General features: G+C 32.5%; 1 non-coding gene across 1 annotated transcript; it reads right to left on the reverse strand.

The window, feature by feature from the left end:
• Positions 1-3,476: 3,476 nt before the first annotated feature.
• Positions 3,477-3,548, reverse strand: TRNAC-GCA (transfer RNA cysteine (anticodon GCA)). The gene has a single exon. It is a non-coding gene; the product is annotated as a tRNA-Cys (tRNA).
• Between the last annotated feature and the right edge of the window lie 5,305 nt (positions 3,549-8,853).

Consider the following 8,853-nt stretch of genomic DNA (forward strand, 5'->3'; position numbering starts at 1 on the left):
AAAAACACATAGACCTACATCATATGCTGAAATGGAACACACACTGAATTTTATGCTGAAATTAAATATGTGATCGAATCACATACCTATTTTATAATTTCTTTCTTCAAATTTAAATATGGAGGAGAGTAGGTTCTTCCTAAGCTACGCAAGTATCCAGCCTTTATGGGTATCTACTTAGGATCAGTCTAGAATAGTCTTCTTTGGTGTTGATCTTTCTTCTTCAAGAACAATCACCCTACGAATCTGAACAAAGCCTGAATTGTGATCAACTCTTTGATCCTTTTCTTGATCTTTTTCTTTTCTTCTTCTCTTGCTCTTCTTTTCTTGATTATGAAGCAATCAAAGTCTGAAAACCAGCAAAGAAAAGGGGACATCTAAGCTCCTTTTGGGCATGGAGATGGAGGATGCCCAACTAGTTTTGGACGTTGGATCCAAAGGGAGAAGAGAGGGAGAGGTGTGGAGACTCTTAGGACACATGGGAGCTACTGAAATTCTAATATTAAGAGTCTTAAAGAAGGCTCCTTTAAATAGGTAAAAAGTTTGAATCCTATTCAAAATTAAATAGCCCCTTAATACAAATCCTCTTGCATTAGGAATCCTTATAACCTTAGATGTTTGACCCCTTTTAGGAGATCTATTAGGCACCAACTATTGGAGCCTTTGCATCCACTTTTCACATGCCACATGGGGCCTAGGAGATGCCCCAAGTTGGTCCCACACATCCTCTTTTAGGTGGGCACACCCAACTTGATCAAATCAAGTGGCGCCCCATGCAAACAATCAAGAAAAATGATTAAGGATTTGATCTCTTAATTCATATGATCCAAAATCCTAGGCACCCAATAATTGGAGTCCAATAAATCTAATTCATTTAGGTTATTAGTAAGTAATTAACTTAAATTAATCTTATCAAATAAGAAATTCAAATACAAAGAGTAAATTGAGTTAAACCATGTGCTAATAAGGTTATCTTAAACCAAATAGAATTTTTCTAAACCTAATTGAGACTTCATAAGCTCAATTACTTATTTCAAATCTAATCTCTTTATTGTGTGATCCCATAAGTTCAATTCTATCTGATAGTGAGATATACTATGATTTCTATTATAGTATTATTGAAACTCTTTTCAATGGATCAGAATGATTCTACTCTAACTTATCAAGGATTGTCGATCCAGAGCAATCTTAGTGAGCTCTCACAATCCACCAGTAATACCAGCAGTATGAAGTGGCAACCCAGTAGAATCGATAAAGAACCATAAAGTGTAGTTTATATATGATTCAGTCCCTCTATCGTGAGTCCCAACTAGATGGCAGGTCATGGATAAATCATCAAACCTGATCATCAGTCATATGATGGATTCGATTAGCTCAAGTCTAATTATGATCCTTATGAAAATTTTTTTTCATCTATCACACTGCTGTGGTCACAAACTCTCAAATTTAGCCTCTCAAATCTCATAGAACTATTCCTCTCTATCAAGATCGATAGATTCTATCTAGATGTGCACCCTACTCCTATAGTGGACTAACTATCGTCAACATCCACTATAAGATTTCAATGAGGCCATATTTATGTGTTAGTTAAACTCCAGCAGTCTCATTACGAGCAGTCATACCATCGTAGATCAAAGGACCATTCACATAACTACAACATCGAGATGATCACTAGTGATTGATTAGAAATCCAAGTGATCTCTCATATTGTCATGCTCAATACTAGTTATTTTCTAACAACTATCCGTACTTATCGCTCAGTATTTTTATACTGTAAACTAGAGACTCATCTATCCCGAAGAAGATGATCTGTGCGCTGGTCTATCCGGATCGATCACCATCCTCATGATGATATTATGATCAGGAGTATTTAGGAATTAATTATACATACCTCTAATTCTCAATACTTTGAGAATATGTATCGAAGTATTAATTTCATAGACGATTCAAGGATACATCACTTTTGAATGAAAATAAAATTTACTCCTTTTATTGATCAAATCAATATATTAAGTACAAAATTATGCCTTAGACTTATTACAATATATTAGCCATATTGATTTCTAGGATATACATCTAACAATTTCTATATTTCTTGAAGCCGATGTCGACCTTCTGGGCTAATACATCAGTGATTGGAAGAGTCGCATCACGCAAAGTCGAAGCGAGCTAATTCTCCAACAGTCTAATAGTGGTCTTGGCATGTTTGGCCACCGCTGTGCTTTCTGCAAGTTGGATACAAAGTTCAGTCTGTGTGGCCCTATCTTTGCTCAAAGCCACTAAAAGGTCAGTGGAGATCTGCTAGGCCGAAATGAGTTTGCACCGAAGAACATCAGTTGCCGATCTCTCAACATCCACCATTTGGTTGAGTTCTCTAATCAAGCCCTCAGCTGCAGACTACCTTGAAGTTGATCGATATGGACGGCCGAATATGGTCTGGCTTCATTAGTGGCTTTGTTCGATGCTATGATATACTTCAATCCTATTATCTTATTCTGGATCTTGAGCAATCATTCATTGCAAAGAACTTTTATCGCCGCCATCAATATATGAACTAATGTGGGTACGTAAAAGGGAACCTACAGTGCCATTTAATAACTAACTTTTTTGTGGATAGGGAATGCTTTTTGATAACTTGTGAAAAAATTAAACTTAGATCCAAAGCTTTCATTGCCCAATAAATTTGTCAACAGCACAACATTACTGAGATGGCCAAACCCACCTCTTATGTAACAAGAGAAAGATGTATAGCTTTTTGGACATCAACTTTAATAAGGAATAAAATAAATACATAATTATTTTAGAATTTCTTTTCAATTTTTTTTTTTTATTTTAAATTTTTGATCATTCAAGGTGGCAATAATTGTAATGAAAGGAAGAAATGTACAGTTTTTCTTACAACAATCACAACATGGAAAGAAAGAAATAACTAAATATTTTTTAAGTATTTTTCATCTTTTTTTGGAGCACTGCAATACTGATCATTCAATTTTCTAGTAATTGTAAAAGAAAAAATAAATATTTCTATAATAATTTAAAGAAGCAAAACAAATAAACTTTTAGGTATTTTTAGAATTCATTTTCATCATTTTTTCCTTTTCTAGAATAATCCAACTTTGATCTTTCAATGTTGCAATAATTGTAAAATAAAATAAATGTATAAATTTTTAGAAAAATTGCAAAGTAAAAAAAAATTAATATTTTCATATTTAGCATAGTTTTCTAGAAATTATAAAATAATTATAAATAATAAAAATATATAGTATTTATTTTTGAAATTAAGAATAAAAAGACTAATAAAGGTCCAAATCAATGAAAAAAATTCCATCATTGTTGCGCAACTTTAATCATTTAGTATTCCAATAATTATAACAGAAAAATAAATATTTTTAACCATGCTTTTGAAATGATAAAATATATTTTTATATATATATATGGAGCTTTAATTTTGTAGAATATTGAGAAAAAAATTTAAAAGGGCCCAACCGGGTTCGAACCGGTGACCTCTTGATCTGCAGTCAAATGCTCTACCACTGAGCTATGGACCCCTGGTTGTAAAAGATAAGAACCGAATCTACTTATTATTTTGTTTTTGAAAATGCTGCTCCAACTTGTGAAGTCTTTGCCTAGCAGGGGTTTCTTTTCTTCTTTCCTTCTGTTCTATTCTATTTGTCTAACTAGGAAGTAGCTAATGGCAGAGAATCCTTTGTCATTTCTGCCCAATGACTAGTGGCAAACTGCCATATAACAACAAATTTAATGCACGCGAGAGTCACAAAGCCTATAGTCTGCCACTAGGAATCACGTTTATATAACTTGAGTACTAAATTTGGAACATGATTTTTTGAAATGGAATCAGCTTTTGCTTGGTTATTTTTTCGGTCTCTAAATTTTGCTAGGATCTCTATTTAATGTAAGGCTGAGATGAAACATCTTGAGAGTCATTAGAGGGTCAGTTGATGCAGTGAGAGGACAATGGAAGATAACCTTTGATTCTCTCAAAGCCCACCATGAAGATGGAGCAGACTGCCTTCAGAGCAAAAACAAGCACATAAGGGATCATTTGATACTCTCTCTTCCATTAACTAATGGAGCCAACTAGGGACCAACCATAGGAAAAGGAGAGAGAGTGGATTAAGAATATATGGTGGTTGGTCAAAGATATTAAGCTCTTGAGATTTACTGAACAGGACTTGGAATTTTCCTTGATTTGAGGATCTATGATCTGTATTGAACCATGTCAAATACTAGAGAACATAGTGAGAACCTCTTCACTTCTTCATGTTATGTAGGTGCTTCCTCTCCACTTCTTTTTTTTTTTCCCCTCATTCAGTTAAATCTTTCCTCCCTGTTCTCCTATTTCTTCTTATCTTTTTTTTTTTTTTGGATAAAGTGGGAGGTTTTACCACCCCTTTATTAGAAGCAATAAAGTATTTACAGTATGGGTAATAGATCTAGCTGAGAAAGCTAAATCCCTTCTATTTCTTCTTATCTTGCAAGTAGTTGCATGTTCTATTACTTGTTTAGCAGTTGGAAAAATGATGGTGAACTATGTTGTATTCAACCTTTGCACTAATTTAAACATAAAAGGAGCAATAAAACTCACATTATGCACTACAGACAATAGCAACCAACAACCAGAAATTTTTTGCAGCATTTAGTGGGGTCTATTAAGATCTGGTTTCGGCAGTCTTAATTCAAGTTTCAAAGCTTTCATCTAAATGTTAAAATAATAAAAATTAGGACAGGAAAATAAATATCTTGATACCTGCTAAATGGATAGGAGAGAGAAAGCTCTCCCCCTCAGAATTCACAAAAAATCTCAAGAAATCAAAGGAAAATTCTCCATCCCACATCTGCCAAAAGCCATATCATTTTCAAATTATAAGCCATGTCATCGAGTAGTTACAAGCAATAGAACAAGCGTTGGGTTGTGTTCCTGTCTAATCTAACGCAACCAACTTTTGCTTGGGTTCGGACTCCAATGTCACTTGGGAGGAGGACCATGTTCTTTGTTGACCCTTTTGTAATAATCAAGAAATGAAAAATCCCGTTGGTTGGCCCGCAATCAATTTGAGAATAAGGTTGGATTGGGATCTTATATTAGCTATATATACCAAAATAATAATAGTGATCATAACAAGAGTCATTTTAAGTCTTGAGATTAGGAAGGAAACAATCATAAGAGCTAATTGCCAATGTTGACATCTCAAAGTAATGTGGTTAGGAAGAATGTATAGAAAAGGTGGATAAAAGAGGGTAACTAGAATGAGGGAACATTGTCTAAGAATGGGAAGGAACTTGCTTGATGTTGCTAAAGTCAGGATTCTTTGATTATAAACCCCATTTTCTCCTAGAATTCCAATCTTGCAAAAGAAGAAATACCAAAAGAGTGTTGGTGCAGAAGCAAGCAAATGAGGTTTAGTTATGGTCCATGACCATTAAGATTTGATCGGTGAGATAAGATCTTCCTAATGGGTCTTATGTTTTGAAATTCATCAATCTAAGGAGTGGTTTAAGGAGATAATTAAGACGAGTCAGTTGGAAGCTCAATGAGTATCTATCCTTGGAGATAAAGTTAAAAAGATAGTGTTATTGGATAATATCTAATATTGAAGCAGTTATTCACATGATTGCTCTTGGGTTAGGGCCACCATTTAACAAAAACTAAAATATTCATACTTATTTATATTGTATCTCAATAATCTAGCTGGTGGTCGGAAGTAAGTACTGTATGAGTTAGATGCGGTGAAACTAGAGTAGATGAGATCTGCATGACTCTTTCTGAACTAGAGAAAGTTCAACCATAACAAATTTCACCGAATGTGAGAGTATAGACCAAAGGAAAGAAACCTTAGGCTGAAATCTTAAAATTTGGCTGTGATCAATTACTATATAAGGACGTAGATGGAGATGATTAAAGCGGTTCTTTAGATAGCCTGAAACATGGAACCATGTCTTACACCAGAAAGATATGATAATTGATCTGATAATTGCCAAGCAATCATGTTGACGAATATGCGTAGTAAAGGATAACTGGCATCGATTATCAAAACTACCAGAAGCGGAGGCTAGATATGAGAGCAACCATTAAAATATGCAATTATTATTTGTTAGTATAAAAAAGTTAAAAGTATATCTTATATGAACTATTTAATATTCAGTCTAATGAATCTTTATCTTTATCTTAGCTTTAATCTACCTATTATCTTAGGGGTATACATAATATAGCTTTCTACCATAATCTAGCGCTACACCCCAATCTTAGCTTTAATCTAGCACTGCATCCTCTTATCATAATCTACTATTACATTCCTTTATCCATATACACTCGAGTGATAGTGTAATAGTACTAAAAGTTCTTAAAAATGAAAGCATTGGAACCTTGACCCATAGTACTCTCTATTTTCCCTTTAAACTCTACATCATCTTTCTGGCTGATTAGATGTTGGTGGCATATCCTTGCACACTAATCTTATTGTTGTGGAAGATAGTGTTGTACTCTACCAATTAACTGAGTTCCTTAGAACTTATCCGAACTAGACAGAAAAAATGCCAAAACATCTTTTGTGGCATACATGGTGGTATACTGCATAGTCATTGTTACATTATCTTTGGTGGGATCTTATATAGTCATCGTCACATGATCTCTAGTGGGATCTCGTGAAACTGTTGTCACATTATTTTTTGTGAGACTTTGCATAGCAGTATCACATTAGTTTTGGTGGACAACCATTTAGCTACTATTAGACTAAGATCGAAGAAGTAGCTATAGAGAAGGTACATAGTTGATGCTATGGCTATTATTGGAGTTAATGGCAGAGGGTAAGAGAGATCAAGGGGACCACTGCCCTCTCAAAAAATTTTAAAATATTTACTACTTATATATTTATATATATGGTGCCCCTCCCAACATTTTAGTCTTACATACATTACAAGTCCATGAGTTTGAAAAAAAATCATATAATTAATTTATATATTAATTTTTTTGAAAATAGTAAATTTTTCAAAGAAAGAACCATTGTTTATTTATTCTTCAACCATTTATATTAATTATCTATTGAAAATAGTAAACTTATTAAACAAATAACTATTGTTTATTTATTCTTCAACCTTTTTTATTTAAATATTTCTTGTTAAATAGTGGTTTTTACACATTTTCTTTTACAGTAAACCTTCAAATACTAGAGTTACACTTTCACAGAGTTTCTGATAGAGTTACTTTAAATACTTACAAAATTTCTTTTGCAGCAAACCTTTGAATACTTACAGAGTTACAAACTCAAGAGTACTTGTTGCATTTCATGATAACTCCGATCATTTGAGCTAGACACTGGTTGGTCTCTCACAAAGAAGTGGTTGCTTCTTGGCTTTCAAACTAAAGAAGATCAAAATCTTTTTCATTTGTATAAGTTTGTAATTCTAGTCCTCTGAGCTAGAAATAGGTTAGACTATTGCAAACGTGTGGTACATTTTTTTTCTTTTTTTACTTTTCTATGTTCCAATTATTATGGTTATTGCTAGTTAATTTTTTATCTCATTATTGTATTTTTTTAGTTTTCTAATTTATAGATTAATTTTATGTATTGTAAGTTTCATAGGAAAACAAAAAAGTTTTGATTCTTTTTTCAAAACGAAAGATATGCAGTTGAATAAAGATATTAGATTATTAGATTTCAATATTAAAATTTCAGAATCTAAAGGACATCCTTCCAAATCTCTTAGAATTGAACATAATTATGATCAATCTTTTAAACATTAACATTGTTTATTTAGAACGTGATCCTAGATTACATCCACAAATGTAGGAATATCCAATAAATCAATATGATGAAATTCAATGAGCTTATCTCAGAGCTGGACCATACCAATCTCGATTATTCAATTATCCATTATCTGAAAAGTAATACTGTCATTTTCAAACTTCTTGGTTTATATAATTTTTCTCTTTGCCTGAATATGCTCCTAGTAAAGATGCTGCATTTTGTCTTCTTTATTATCTTTTTAATATAAAACCTAGTGGATGATCTACTTGGGATGTATTTATAGCTAAGTATTTTAAAAATTAAAAAAAATAAATGATGGAAAATGATGTGATTTTCTTAATCACATTAGGGAGAATCCTTGCTCACCGCATAATAATGTTGTAAAGTCTTATGCTGATTTAATGAATCAATCTAGATATATAAATAAAGTTATGCATACTCAGTATTCTGAATAAATTCAAAATAATAGATTGCGAGTCCAAACTTCTATTAATGTTGTTTGTTGGCTTGTATTTTAAGGTTGTGTTAGAGGTCCTGACAAGACTATTAGCTCAAAAAATTGAGAAAATTTTTTTGAGATGATTAGTCTTTTAGCTTTATATAATGATAAAATTGCAAATGTTATTTTAGAAAATGTATCTATTGTAGCTAATTATACTTTACATGAGATTCAAAAAGAGATTTTGCATGTTCTTGTAAATAAAGTGCATAATAAGATACGTGAGGATATTGGAGATTCTAAATTTTATATTATTATCGATGAGGCATGCAATGAGTCTAAAAAAGAGCAAATGACTCTAATTTTAAGATTTTTTGATAAGGATGGTTGGATAGGAGAACATTTTTTTTCTGATATTGCTCATGCCACTGATACATTTGCATTAACTCTTAAGAACAAAGTATCTTCTATTTGTTCTCATCATTATCTTGATATTCAAAACATACGTGGTTAAGGATATGATAGAGCTAGTAATATACATGGTGAATGGAAAGGATTACAAGCTTTATTTCTTAATGATTGTCTTCATATATATTATGTGCATTGTTTTGCTCATAGGCAACAGTTGGTCATGATTGCAGTATCTAG

The sequence above is a fragment of the Elaeis guineensis genome, chromosome 12 (assembly GCF_000442705.2).
Source record: "Elaeis guineensis isolate ETL-2024a chromosome 12, EG11, whole genome shotgun sequence".
NCBI classification, from domain to species: Eukaryota; Viridiplantae; Streptophyta; class Magnoliopsida; order Arecales; family Arecaceae; genus Elaeis; species Elaeis guineensis.